Below are 15,766 nucleotides of genomic sequence, written 5' to 3' on the forward strand. Positions count from 1 at the left end.
TGATTAATCAAGGCTATTTGTTGCCAAGGATACTCAACAAAAGCATGTACTTCAGCCCATTGTCAGCCCTGGCCCAGAACTCCTAAACACTTAGTACTACAGCCCAGCATGCTGTCCACTTTAGACAGGAGCTACCTTTCTGCTACAAAAATGGCAGAATATTTAGAAAGACAACTAGAAGATACTATGTTACAGCTCTCAAGATATTACAGATCTCAACAGCGTTAAAATTCAGCATAGGTTCAACCCTGTCAGGTATCCTTTTCTGATCTGGACATAACTAAGTACCTACTGTTCACAGCAAAGTGACTTAAAAAGTGATTGAAAATCTAGTCTTGTATACAATTTTCAGCATGAGTTGGCAAAAGTCAGTCTTCAAATTAGAAGGATTTATTAGGTGCTTCTATGTTCCAGACACCATACAGTTATCCCTTCCACATCGCAGGGGTTAGGGCTTGGCACACCCCCCACCCGATCTGGAAAATCCATATAAAATTTTTGGCCCTTCCTTGGTACCACAGAAGAAGTCTGATTTTTTTCTTTTTCTTATATTGGGTATTTATAGTACTTTATTGTAAAATTTGGGTTGATATTATACAATACTATACATGTATTTTATGCATTTCTGAGTTTCTAAACTTTTTCTGTGTTGTCTGCTGGCCTTTGTGTGTCATCTGCAGCTTCTGCAAAACTCCCAAAAAATTTCTATTTAATTTCTTATGCTGGCCCACAATATATCAAAACCTTGATGGGGAAAGTTGTGATTGTGGAAGGGATAACTGTCTAAAATAATAAACGGCAAGATGTTTCCTACCTCCAAATATGGGGCACACTCTCTCTCCCTCTCCCTCTCTCTTCTCTTTTGGGATACAAATGTAGCAAGGCTGAATAAGCCTACAGTAGCCAGCCCAAAGACTCAGAGACAGAGCTCTGCTAGAAACTTTCAGGGATTCCGAGGAGCACATTCTCCAGAGTGACTGTTTAGGCCTTGACACACAATCAGATTCCTGGCTGCTGGCCATGTGATAACCCTGTGTTAAAGACACTTTTTGGCACTTTAGGATTACATGATAAAACCTGAGTGAGTCCTTGGTCATCTCTCTGACCTATGAGAACAGATAACAGGTAGAGTACTGCATCTGGTAAAAGAAATGACTTCTAGATGGTGGCTTTCTTTGGCTATAATTTCCCAGATGACAACATGTGATTGCCATTGAGGAATATGGAGAGACAGGGTCCTTCCCTATCCCTGAGACATGATGATTTGCCAACATTTCATCCAAGGCTAAGAGACTTACCCAGGAGAACCAGCACTATGATTCTTTTATGTTTGGTCACTCCTTTTCCATGTGGAAACAAGCCAATTCCATTTCTGACTTGTGTTTGTACATTGGATACCCTTCTTTACTTTCTCCCTTCCTTGAACAAACCCTAGACTAGAACCAAATGGAACATTAATATACTTAGAAACATTCTTGGCAAGTCAAGGTAAAGATATGGAGGTACTGCACATGAGAACTGAGGAGCCTATTTCCACTACTGAGAAGTCAGGTAACCCCAGAGCAATGAACCCTGGACAAACCTCAACGGCAGGTAAAAAAAGAAAAAGGCCTGATATAGGCCACCAGCTGAAAGGTGTCTACCTAGCCACTGTGCCAGACAAATAGAAATGTGAGGTATTCCCTGCCCTCAAAACACTTACATTCTGCTGGGGGGAAAGGAAAGAAAGGAATATAACAGGTTTACAGATAAATACAGGAAATAGAGATAGATAAATAGATAGATAGATAGATAGATAGATAGATAGATATGCACACACATAAGATAAACACAGAGATGTTTAGGGATGATGCACAAAAAAGTGGATGAATCAGTAAAAGCTTCCTGAAGGGTCTGGCCCTTAACTGCAACATCAAGGCAACCAGGAGTTCCACGAGGAAGATAGGAGGAGAAAGAGCCTGCCAGGCATGAGACAAAAGGTGTGGAGGCAAGAGATAGGATTTCATATGTGGGGAACAAGAAGCAGGCCATTCAAACAGGAATGTAGAGTGCATGAGGGGCAGTAATGTGAAAACCAATCTGAAAAACCAATTTATAGACAGATTACAGGGCTCTAAATGACACATGAAGGATTTTAAGTGATGAAGGAGTTTGTATTTTATACTAAAGGCAATGAGATGCCACTAGAACTTCTTGGGCAAGGGAATAACATAGTGGGACCTGGACTTTGGGAATATCAGTTTGGCATCTGTGTGGACCATAAAACAAAGAAAGAAGAGACTAGATGTACAAAACCAATTCTAGGTATTCCAGTAATCTAGGTAAAAGGTAATAAGGGCTTGAACAAAGATAATTGTGATGTGAGTATCATAAAAGGGATGAAAGCAAAGGAGGAGGAGATAGAGTCAACAAGACATTTTACTTAACCACTCCACTTACACAGAGTCTTACAGAGAAGGAATGGTATCTGTCCTTCTTTGAGAATCCAAGCTTCTGATATAATCCATTTCTCTTCCTTCTTCTGCTTTAAAGGGCAAATATTTAAATCCTAAATTAAAACACTAATGTCCTATGAGTGGACATTTGTTAAAAACTGACTATGTGCTTGGCACTGGGCTAAACATTTGACAGATACCTCATCCGATCCTCAAAACTTTGAGAAACAGGTGTTATTATCCCCAATTTACAGATGAAGAAACTGAGGCAGACAGAGGTTAAGTGACTTGTGCAGGGTCATACAGTTAATAAAGGTCAGAGTCCAGATTTAAACTCAGATTTAAACTTCCTGACTCTAGGCCAAGCATTCTATCCACTGTGCCACCTAGCTGCCTCTAAAAAGTATTTTAAAGGCATCCTTCTCTAGATAAAAACATAACCTGTTTTTATTGGTTTGGGTTTGTGTCTTTGAGTAGAGAAGTGCGAATGGGATGGAGGAAGCTAGTGGTTGGTTAGAATACACTGAATTACAAAAAGGACTGGGAAGCCACCCCTCTGTCCAAACAGCCAGGATCATCACCTTGGTTTGGGGACTCAAGAACTGTATACTTTATTAATAACCTGGAGAAATTTCCAGGTCATGACAAAAAAGATAGACTAGAGATTTTCTGTGTACCTTATGACTTCTCAAACCTCTCCAAAAGGAAAATTATGTGCAAGAGATTTAGCAATTTCAGTTGTCTCCATGGTTGAGGATACCAAAATGCACACAAGGTAAAAAACTCAATGAAGTAACAGAGAAGTTTAATCCCTAGCCCCTAATGTGCACTCTCAGCACCCACCCTGGCCCCAAGCTCCTGGCAGCAAGACTGCACAAGCTGATTTCTAATAGAACTCAACTCTACACCCCACGCAAATCTCCTCCTCCTCCCAGGCCTTTGAAGATCCACACATCAGAAATTTGCTAAGGCTGTGGTTACAGAACAGCAATGCCCTGTGCCACAACAGAGCTCAGTCAGGGAACGAAGAAAGAGAGGGAAAGGAGGCAGGATACATATCTGTGGCTATATGGCACTCCCCTAAGCCTAAGGGGAAAAGCTCAGCATTTAGCTAGGGTCAGTCTGCACCCCAGAAGTCACTTGGGGGCAGAGACAGAGGCTGATGAACCATGAATTATCCAGAAGCAAGAGAGTCTTTGAAATCCAACCCTCAGGAAAACCAATGAAAGTAAGGGGGTCAGAAAGTAAGCAACAGGAGAAAATTAAGTAGGGAAAGGCTGAAATTACCAAAGATTTCAGGAAGAGGAAAACTCAGTTAAAGACCTTGAGCATAAGCTGATAAACCAACAGGGAAGATATTAACAGTAAAAGGGAATATGGCCTCCAGATCAGGTAGAAGAGTTCAGAAAGTTTCAAATAAACATTGTAAGACAAAGGAAACTTAATCAATATCCAATGTAGCAGAAGATCTTATGGATTTCTAAAAGATCATGGAACTACCACAGAATGTTCCTAAATGGTTTAAAAGAGCAATAAAAATTTTGAAAGCAAAGTTTATGGTCTACACCAGCACTTCTTAAACTGTGTGTTGTGGGGTCATGAGTAGAAAAAGTTTAAGAAGCCTTGGTGTGCACAACAGAAATAATTGGCAGAATAGAAAAACTTGAATCCACAGTGGCAAATTTCACCAAAGTAACAAAAGAGAATAACTAGTTGGGAATGCAAATACCCAGAAATGAAGGACAATCTGGAAAAAGAGAAGTAAAAAGCAATGTTTTTAAAAAAAAAAAAACCTCCATCTAAGCAAAACATATTGATCTTGAAGACAGGATTCATAGAAACAACTTAAGGATTACAGAGATCCCAGAAGAACAAAATAAGTCAAAAAGCCTAAACATCTTAATGCAATAAATAACACAAGAAAATTGCTCAGAACTTCTGAACACAGAAAACAAAGTACCAATTGAAAGAATACAAAGATCACCACCAGAAAAAAAACAATAACAATTATCCTATGCTGCAAACTCCAAAACACATAGTGGTTAAACTGACCATTTTCAATAACAAACAACAAATCCTGCAAACAACCTGGCAAAAAACAGTCAAATATAAAAGGAAGGAAACTTCAATAACACAAGACTATCTTGAAACCATAGGAGGAAATGGAATAATACAGTTGGTCCCATTTAGGGCAAATAATGAATACCATGAAGTGGTCACATATATTTATATATACACTATTCAAAGATATAATTACGTAAAAGATGATAATTGGTTCCAGCCCAATAAAAATATGCAATGTGAATTCAAATAATGTAACAACTACATGGAGAATCATTATTTGCACTAATTGGGAACTATCATAATGTGTTCAGAATATCAAAGGAGCTCAAGATGCAACCTGAGGTGATATACTCTAAAAATCCAAGCCAAACCATTCATGAAAAAAGATTGATATTCAATTTTTTTAAAAAAGAGGCATTTAGGGGCAGCTAGGTGATGCAGTAGATAGAGCTCCAGCCTTGGAGTCAGGAGGACCTGAGCTCAAATCCAGCCTCAGACACTTGACTCTTACTAGCTTGTGACCGTGGGCAAGTCACTTAACCCCCGATTGCCTCACCAAAAAAAAAAAAAAAACCCAAACAAATAAAAAAGAGGCATTTAAAGATAGAAAACCCAGATATGAACAAATTATTTGTTTTTCAAATAGCCCCAAACAACAGATATACAAAAAAAAAGTAAGCAAATTCAGTAACACAGAACAACAGAATAACAACAGAGAGGTTATTAAGAAATTTCTTTCTAAAAGTACAAAAGGAGACAAAGGGGAAAGCAGAAGTCAAATAGAAATAATGGAGAAACAAGCCTGAAACGGCAGGGATTAAACCTTAAAACACCTCACCTACAGGTGAACTTGTGGTTTTTGAGGGACTAAATGACAGAGTAGAAGAGCACATAAAAAGCAACCTTTCTCGAAAACTGAGGGAAATACGGGATGTGCACTAACCAAGCCAAAGAATAGCAAGGAAGGGGAAATAACACCTGTAGTCTCTCAAGAAGAAAACCTATGGGAAAATGGGTGAGGAGGCAAAGGAAGAGATTGGAAAAATTAGATAGGAAAAAAAAGGGGGGAAATCTTATTTCAGTTATAGAAAGTGGTACTACTGATGCATGCTCCCATAGGGGAAGAGAGATATTTTGTAAAGAGAGATGGGGATGTTGCACTGGGTATGATCTACAGGGACTTAGTGACCAAAGAGACCATCATCTTTCCTCAAGTAAGAAGGAGCCAGAGCTCCTAGGGACAACTAAATCCCAGAAGAGTGGGAGGGCATGCACTCAGGGAAGAGATTAAAAAGCAAAGGTGGGACTTTCAAGAGCCAAGATTGTGGAGTAAGCAGTAAATTACCAGAATTCTCCCATACTCACCTCCAAACAACCATAAAATAGTACCTCAAAACAAATTCTGGGACAGCAGAACCAGCAAAAAGACAGGGTAAAACAATCTTTGTGCCTAAGAAACTTGGAAGATCAGCAGGAAAGATCTGTCTTACTCAAGTGAAAGGGGAGCGCAGTCCTGGACAGGAAGCATTCTAGCAAGCCATCAGCAAGCCCCACCTCAGCAAACCTGCAGGAGATCCAGAGCCCCAGTGTGGTGAAGTAGGCAAATGCCAACGCCAGGACCCCCATGTGCCTCAGCATAGCCAGGGGAATGGGAAGACTCCAGCTCTGAGAACCACCAAGTGCTTCAGTGTAGCCCCAGGCAAACAGTTAGACATCAATCCCATGGGTGCCTAAGCAAAGAGGCAGTGGCCAGTACAGGCAATCATGTGCTTCAGCATAGCTGGGACAAACAGGCAGACACCAGCAGCCAGACCACCAAGTGCTTCAGTGTAGCCACAGGGAAACAGCATATGCCAGACACCAGCACTAGAACCCTGGTTCAACACCTGGTAAGCTGCCAGAACTTTGCGGCCTCCAGCAGCACAGCCACCCCCCACCCCATCCCCTCAGTGCAGCACCAGACATAAGGGTCCTCATGGGCCTCAGAGCAACATCAGTGTAACACCAGGTAAACAGCCAGGGCCTGCAGCCCCTGGCACAAGAAGCCTGAGACAGTGCCCCTTCCACCCTGGGAGGAGAGCTCAAATTTTAAAAAAAAGAAAAAGGCCAAAAAAGATGAGCAAACAACAACAACAAAAAGAATATGATCATAGAAAGTTATTGTGGTGACAGGGAAGATCAAGACACAAATTTAGAAGAGGATAACGATTTCAAAAATACTTATAAGCAAAGCCCCAAAGAAAAATGAGAAGTGGTCTCAAACCTAGAAAGAATTCATTGAAGAGCTCAAAAGGAGCTTAAAAATCATATGAGAGGTAGAAGGAAAAGTGGGAAAAGAAATGAGAGTGATGCAAGAGAATTATGAGAAAAGAATTAATAGGAAAAAAAAAAACCAACTGCTTAAAAAGCAGAATTGGCCAAATCTAAAAGGAGATACAAAAATCCACTGAAGAAAACAAGTCCTTAAGAAGTACAATTAGCCAAATAGAAAAGAATGTACAAAAGCTAATAGAGGAAAACAACTCCTTAAAAGTTAGAATTGGGCAAGTGGAAGCTAATGACACTATGAGACATCAAGAATCAATCAAACAATTCAAAAGAATGAAAAATAGAAGAAAATGTAAAATACCTCATGGGAAAAACAACTGACCTGGAAAACAGATCCAGGAGAGACAATGTCAGAATCATTGGACTACCTGAGCACCATAATTAAAAGGAGGACCTGGACAGCAGCTTTCAAGAAATTATCAAGGAAAACTGATATCCTGATATCCTGGAACCAGAGGGCAAACTAGGCATTGAAAGAATCTATCGATCATCCTCAGGAAAGAGATCTCAAAAATAAAAACTCCAAGGAATGTTATAACCAAATTTCAGAACTATCAGGTCAAAAAAAAAAAAAAAGTACTGCAAGCAATTAGAAAGAAACAATACAAATATCAGGGAACTACAATCGGGATTACACAGGACTTAGCAGCTGCAATATCAAAAGATCAGAGACCATGGAACATGATATTCCAGAGGGCAAAGGATCTAGGATTAAAACCAAGAATCACTTACCCAGTGAAATTAAGCATAATACATGAAGGGGGGGAATGGTTATTCAATGAAATAGAAGGATTCCAAGCTTTCATAAGGAGAAGACCAGAATTAAACAAAAAAAAAAATTATGTTCCAATATCAAGACCCAAAAGAAGCATAAATAGGTAAAAAGGGGAAAGAAAACATAAGCGATTCAATAGAGCTAAACTGTTTACATCTCTCCACGGGAAGATGATACTTATAATTCTTAAAAATTGTATCACTAATAGTACAGCTAGAAAGAATATACATAAACAGAGGGTACAAGTATAAGGCGAATTTGAGGGAATGACATAAAAGATAATTAAGGGATGACAAAGAGGAGTGCACTGGGTGCAGAAGGAAGGTAGAAGTGGAATGGGGTAAATTATTTCACATGAAGAGGTGCAAGATGAAGAGAAGAAGATGAGAGGATGAACAATGGGCATCGCTTGAACCTTACTCTCATCTGTATTGGCTCAAAGATGTAAAAATATACACAATCAGTTGAATATAGAAATCTATCTTACCCAACAGGGAAGTAGGAGGGGAGGAGATCAAGTAAAGGGCAGGGGTGAGGGGGACTGACAAAGGAGGGCAGACTGGGGGAGGCAGCAGACAGAAGCAAAACACTGGTGAGGAGGGAAAAGGTGAAAGGACAGAGAGGACAAATAGGAGGAAAAATAGGATGGAGGGAAATATACAGTTACTAATCATAACGGTAAATGTGAATGGGATGAACTCTCCCATAAAACAGAAGTAGACAGCAGAGTGAATCAAAAAACACAATATATCTTGTTTCCAAAAAACACACTTGGAGCAGAGAGACACACACAGAGTAAATTTAAGGGGCTGGAGCAGAATCTATTACGCTTCAGCTGAAGTAAGAAAAGCAGGGGTAGCAATCTTTATTTCCGACAAAGTAAAAGCAAAAAATAAACCTAATTAAAAGAGATAAAGAAAGAAACTACAGCTTGCTTAAAGGTACCATAGACAATGAAACAATATTAATACTAAACCTATATGCACCAAGTGGTATGGCATCCAAATTCTTAAAAAAGTTAAGTGAGTTACAGGAAAAAACAGACAGCAAAACTATACCAGTGGGGGACCTCAACTGTCCCCCTCTCAAAACCTGATAAATCCAACCAAAAAATAAATAAGAAAGAAACTAAGGAGCTAAATAGAATATTAGAAAAGTTAGGTATGACAGACCTTTGGAGAAAACTGAATGGGCACAGAAAGAGGTATACCTTTTTCTCAGTAGCACATGGCATCTACACAAAAAAAAAAAATGACCATGCATTAAGGCATAGAAACCTCAAAATCAAATGTAGAAAGACAGAAATGTTAAATGTATTCTTTTCAGATCATAATGCAATAAAAATTACATTCAACAAAGGGCAGTGGAAAGATAGATTAAAAATTAATTGGAAAGTAAATAATCCTAAAGAATAAGTGGGTCAAAGAACAAATCATAGAAACAAGTAATAATGTCATTAAAGAGAATGACAATAATGAGACAACACACCAAAACTTTTGGGATGTACCCAAAGCAGTACTAAGGGGAAAATTTATTTCTCTAAATTCTTATATCAACAAAATAGAAAAAGATCTGATCAATGAATTGGTCATGCAAATTAAAAAAAACTAGAAAAAGAACAAATTAAAAATCCCCAATTAAACACCAAATTGAAAATCCTGAAAATCAAATGTGATATTAATAAGATTGAAAGTGAAAAAAAACCCAAACTCTTGAGCTAATAAATAAATCTAGGAGCTAGTTTTATTTTTAAAAAAAACCATTAAGATAGATAAGCCATTGATTAATTTGATTTTAAAAAGAAAGAAAACCAAATATTCAGATCAAAATGAAAAAGGTGAAATCACCATCAATGAAGAAGAAATTAAAGCAATCATTAGGAAATATTTTCGCAATTATATGCCAATAAATCTTACAATCTGAGTGAAATTGATGAGTATTTACAAAAATATAAATTATCCAGATTATCAGATCAGGAGACATAATGCCTAAATAACCCCATCTTAGAAAAAGAAATTGAACAAGCCAGTAACGAACTCTCTAAGAAAAAAATCCCAGGGCCAGATCGGTTCATAAGTGAATTCTACCAAACATTTAAAGAGCAATTAATTCCAATACTATATAAACTATTTGAAAAAAATAGGTAAAGGAGTCCTACCAAACTCCTTTTATGACACAAATGTGGTGCTGATATCTAAACCAGGAAGTTAAAACAAAGAAAGAAAATTATTGACCGATTTCCCTAATGAATATTGATGCAAAAATTTTGAACAAAATACTAGTAAGGCAATTACAGCAATATATCACAAGGATTATACACCATGACCTGGTGGGATTTATACCAGGAATATAGGGTTGGTTCAATATTAGGAAAACCATCAACATAATTGACTATATCAATAACTAAATCAACAGAAATCATATGATTGTCTCAATAGATGCTGAAAAAGCTTTTGATAAAATACAGCACCCATTCCCATTAAAAACAATAGAGAGCATAGGAATAAAGGGAATGTTCCTTAAAATGATAAGCAGTATCTATCTAAAACCATCAGCAAGTATTACATGTAATGGGGATAAGCTAGAAGCCTTCCCAATAAGTTGAGGAGTTAAGCAAGGATGCCCATTATCACCAGTTTATTCAACATAATACTAAAAATATTAGCTATAGCAATAAGAGAAGAAAAAAATCAAAGAAATTAGAATAGGCAATGAGGAAATAAAATTATCACTCTTTGCAGATGATATGATGGTATACTTACAGAACCCTAGAGAATCAACTGAAAAACTACTTGGAATAATTAGAACTTTAGCAAAGTTACAGGATATAAGATAAACCCACAAAAATCATCAGCATTTCTTTATATGACCAACAAAGTCCAGCAGCAAGAGATAGAAAGAGAAATTCCATTTAAAATAACTGTAAACAATATAAAATACTTGGGAGTCTACCTGCCAAGACAAACCCAGAAACTATATGAACACAATTACAAAACACTTTTCACACAAATAAAGTCAGATCTAAACAACTGGGAAAATATCAGTTGTTCATGAGTAGGCTGAGCCAATATAATAAAAATGACAATTCTGCCCAAAGTAATTTACTTATTCAGTACCATACCAATCAAACTACCAAAAAATGATATGATAGCACTAGAAAAAATAACAACAAAATTAATCTAGAAGAACAAAAAGTCAAGAATATCAAGGGAATTAATGGGGGGAAAAATACAAAGGAAGGTGGCCTAGCAGTAACAGATCTCAAACTATATTATAAAGCAATATTCATCAAAACTAGCTGGTAGTGGCTAAGAAATAAAGTGATTGATCAGTGGAATACATTAGTACATAAGACACAGTAGTCAATGACCCCAGTAACCTAGTATTTGAAAAACCCAAAGACCCCAGCCTTTGGGATAATCTACTTGACAAAAACTGCTGGGAAAACTGGAAAACAATAAGACATAAACTAGGTATAAACCAACATCTCATACCATATACCAAGATAAGGTCAAAGTGGGTACATGATTTAGATATAAAGGGCGACACCATGAGCAAATTAGAAGAGGAAGGAATAGTCTACCTATCAGACCTATGAGAAAGGGAAAAATTTATAACCAAACAAAAGATAGAGAACATTATGAAATGCAAAATGGATAATTTTGATTACATTAAATTGAAAAGTTTTTGCACAAAGCCAATGCAACCATGATGAGAAGGAAAGCAGAAAGCTGGGAAACAATTTTTACAGCTACTGTCTCTTATAAAGGCCTAGTTTCTAAAATATATAGAGAACAGAGTCAAATCTATAAAAATACAAGTCATTCCCCAATTGATAAATGGTCAAAGGATATGAACAGGCAGTTTTCAGATGAAGAAATTAAAGCAATCTATAGTCATATGAAAAAATGCTCTAAATCAGTATTGATTAGAGAAATACAAATTAAAACAACTCTGAGGTACCGCCTCACACCATCAGATTGGCTAATATGACAAAACAGGAAAATGATAAATGTTGGAGAGGATGTGGGAAAATTAGGATACTAATGCACTGTTGGTGGAGTTGTGAACTGATTCCAACCATTCTGGAGAGCAATTTGGAACTATGCCCAAAGGACAACCAAACTGTGCATACATAGTCCAGGAATACCACTACTAGGTCTACATCCAAAGAGCTCATAAAAAAGGGAAAAGGACCTACATGTGCAAAAATATTTATAGCAGCCCTTTTTGTTGTGGCAAAATATTAGAAATTGAGGGGATTCTCATCAATTGGGAAATGGCTGAACAAGCTGTGCTATATGAATGTAATGGAGTACTGTTGTGCAATAAGAAATGATGAACAGGCAGATTTCAGAAAAACCTGGAAAGACTTGCACAAACTAATGCAAAATGAAATGAGCAGAACCAGGAAAACATTGTACACAATATCAACAACACTGTATGATGATCAACTATGAATGACTCAGCTCTTCTCTGCAACACAATTACCCAAGACAAGTACAAAGGCCTCAAGAAGGAAATGCCATCCACATCCAGATAAAGAACTGATGGACTCTGAATGAAGATCAAAGCATAATTTTTTACACTTACTTTGTTCTTTTTCATGGTTTTTTTTCCCTTTTGCTCTGTTTCTTCTTTCAGAACTGTGACTAATATGGAAATATGTTTTTCATGATAATACATGTATAACCTATATCAAATTGCCTACCATTTTTGGAAGAGGAGAGGAAAGGGAGGAAGGGAAAAAATTTGGAACTCAAAATATTGTAAAAATGAACACTAAAAAATTGTCAACATGTAATTGGAGAAAAATAAAATACTATTAAACAAAAAAAAAGCAAAGGTGGAGGGGGAATGTTGGGGAGGGAATGTCCATGGAGAGGAAAAAGAGTTAATACTAAAATGTACGATCATGGGCATAGGAAAATTCCTACCATGAAGGATTTGTCTTATTTGGCTAAAGTATACATGCCTGGCAAGAGAAATATGAGAAATACAGGGAAAATGAGAATTGAGAAAAATTTCATACATTCTACAGCAGATCACATCTTTCTATTTAGAACCTATATGAACACATATGATATACAACTGTGTATTTTTTTTTGACTATTAAAAACTTTTTGATTTGATAGAACAAATTCAGTGTTAAAGGCTCTCTTTCCACAAGGTGGATCATATATTAATATCAATAGAAGATCAATAGAAGATTCCTCTGCAAAAAGAGACACCCTTATTCACAACCCTCTGATTATTAATATAAAGTGAGACATGAAAGAGGGAGCTTTGTAGTGTTTGCCATTATCATAGGGATGTCAATCAGGGATGCCAATAAGCATTTATTAAGCAGCTACTAAGTGCTAAACACTATGGATACAAAGAAAAGCAAAAGACAGTCCCTGCCCTGGAGGAGTTCACAGTCTAATATGAGAGACAACATGAAAACAATTATATACAGGAGAAACTGGAGATACTCAATATAAGTAAGGCATTAGTATTAAGAAGGAACAGGAAAGATTTCTTGCAGAAAATTAGATTTTCGCTGAGACTTGAAGGAATCCAGGAGATGAGGAGTTGAATAGCCCAAAATCCAACTTGAAAAGATATTTCCTAAAAATTATTAAGTCCACTAGATGATATTGTTTGAAGAGGTCAATACACGCTAACTGCATCAAAGGCTAGAAAACCGGGAAGCTTCCCAAATGAAAGTTGTAACGACTCAAAAGAATTCAACCTGGTGATTCATACAGGAAAAACTTGATAGATAAAGAATGCCTACTATGCATTGATGGATGGTGTGCCATGATTGTATAATACTAAGCAGTTGAATATAAACCCATAGAACTCACCCATCAGCACATATATCACGGACAGACACTGCAGATGGAAAATGAGCTGAGCCCAGAATTAAACCAAAAGAAAGTGGGCTAGACTGCACTTGGGAAACAACCCAGCATTTTGAATTTCTAAATTAGGTAGACAAACAAAACAGGTTTGTGATACTCAGTGTTTATCACACACATTCTGCTGTTACTGTACTTGTAACATTCAAATATTCAATTTGGCCAATGGAGGAATCCTACATAGGTATTTTACCCTGGAGCACACATACCAACACCATACCCAGAGAAGACTGGCCACTGCCTATCACTGAGGATTCAATCAAATGACTTATTGGCATTTTCCTAATAAGGATATTTCACAAACTTGGCATGTACTGTGACAACAACTCAGTAAAGCACAATATTTGAAATAACAAGCCTTCAGGAGGAATATAAGAACTTAGTTTCATAAAGACACAGTAAAACCATTTAACTAGTAGTCATTAGCCTTTGTAGGGCATGATTGTGAAAACCAACCCTTTTGAGGATTCATCTGCTGTTCAGGAATCCCAGCTGAGGGCCATCTCTGAGGCCATTAGCCCAAATACATAAGCTCCTATCTTATAACTCCATGTGAGCTTTTCAGTGTCACATGAAAAGTTTATGATTTTTCAATGAAATATGCTTGGCATTGTTGTTTTATTAATACCTTTCCAACACTATATGAATAATATAAATATGTAACCAGTGTGTGTGTGTGTGTGTCTGTATATATATTTTCAAATCCCTAATAAATACTTCAAGGATTCAAAAGTGAGTCTGCTTATTTTTTTTTCTATTGGAAACCTAAATAAGAGTTAATGAGCCAAGACAATGACCCCATGCTTCTCCCTGAAGCAAAAGCCCATATTTTAACTCTGATATTCTTTTTAATTAAGAAAAATCTATTTTCAATCCCTCCTGGCTCCCCCTCCCTAACAGAGGGGGAAAAGAAAAAGAAAAGAAAAAAACCTGCATAACAAATTTGCATCATAAAGCAAAATAAATTCCCCCCATTGGCTAAGTCCAAAAATGTTTGTCTCATTCTGCATATTTAATCCATCACCTTTGACAGGGCAAGGAGAGTATGCTTCATAATTAGTTCTCTGGAATCATTCTTGCTTGTTGCATTGATTAGAATTCTCAAGTCTTTCAAAGTTGTTTGTCTTTAAAATGTTTATGTTATAGTAAAAACTATTGTCCTGCTTCTGCTCTCTTCACTCTGCATCAGTTCCTATAAGTCTTCCTAAGTTTCACCAAAACCATCCCTTTCTTCATTTCTTATGACACAACAGTGTCTACATCCATGTACCAAAATTCGCCCAACCATTCCCTGACTAATGAACACCCTCTTAATTTACAATTTAACATCAGTATTCTTCCAGTGGTGTTACACAGTTATGAATCAGAGAACCTTTGAAGAATCAAAATCACAGGTCACCAAAAAGGAATGAATAGACATGCAATGGTTACCAACAGGCTTCCAAGAAGAGGCATAAACAATATTGCTGAAGAAATGTATGACTGCAAAAAAAGAAGGGGCCATTTATACAGCACAAAACATATAGTGCTAGTGCCTAGTTAAGAGACCTAGAAGGCCCCCAGCATTTGAGATGGATCTCCTGGGAAGTATTTGGGGAAGGAAATGTAGAAAAGGATGGCACATGAGAAGACAGAGTCAGGCTGTGATCTGTAACCCAGTAGAGTACCTATATTGATGAGTTTTCAGAGCCATGCTCCTACCTGACTAGGTGGTTTTAAAGATCAGTTAAGATAATTGATACAAAGCACTTTATAACTAGAGAGAACTACACTAACACGAGTTGTTATTTTGTTACTTGCTAAGACACATTTCATTTTTTTTTTTTTGCTTTTGATTTGCTGAAGTTTGATTTACCTTGTCTTATCTAGGCTTACAGTATCGAGCAATTAGACTACAATAGGTTTGCATTCATGTTTATGGAATCATTACAAAGCCCAAGATTCCTGGAAGCTCTGACCCAAAATACTGTTATGTTAGGCTCTTTCAACCTGAGATGTAACTTCCCATCAGAATCAGAGCACCACACCAAAGAAGTAACTCAGCATTACCTTTATAATTTCATCTGTCTCCCTGAGACATGTAGGCAGTGTAGAAATGACATTTTCTAGGGTGCTTTTAAAAAAAAAAGAGTACATTGGCCACCAAGGCTGCCAGAGAGCAGACATTCACCAGGGTTTCATGCCCACGTGGGAGACCTGGGACACAGCATTTAATTTTTCATATAGATACAAACAGGCAAGATGATTTGGGTTCTACAGTG

This window comes from Vombatus ursinus, unplaced genomic scaffold (genome assembly GCF_900497805.2).
Source record: "Vombatus ursinus unplaced genomic scaffold, bare-nosed wombat genome assembly UNPS02014809.1, whole genome shotgun sequence".
NCBI classification, from domain to species: Eukaryota; Metazoa; Chordata; class Mammalia; order Diprotodontia; family Vombatidae; genus Vombatus; species Vombatus ursinus.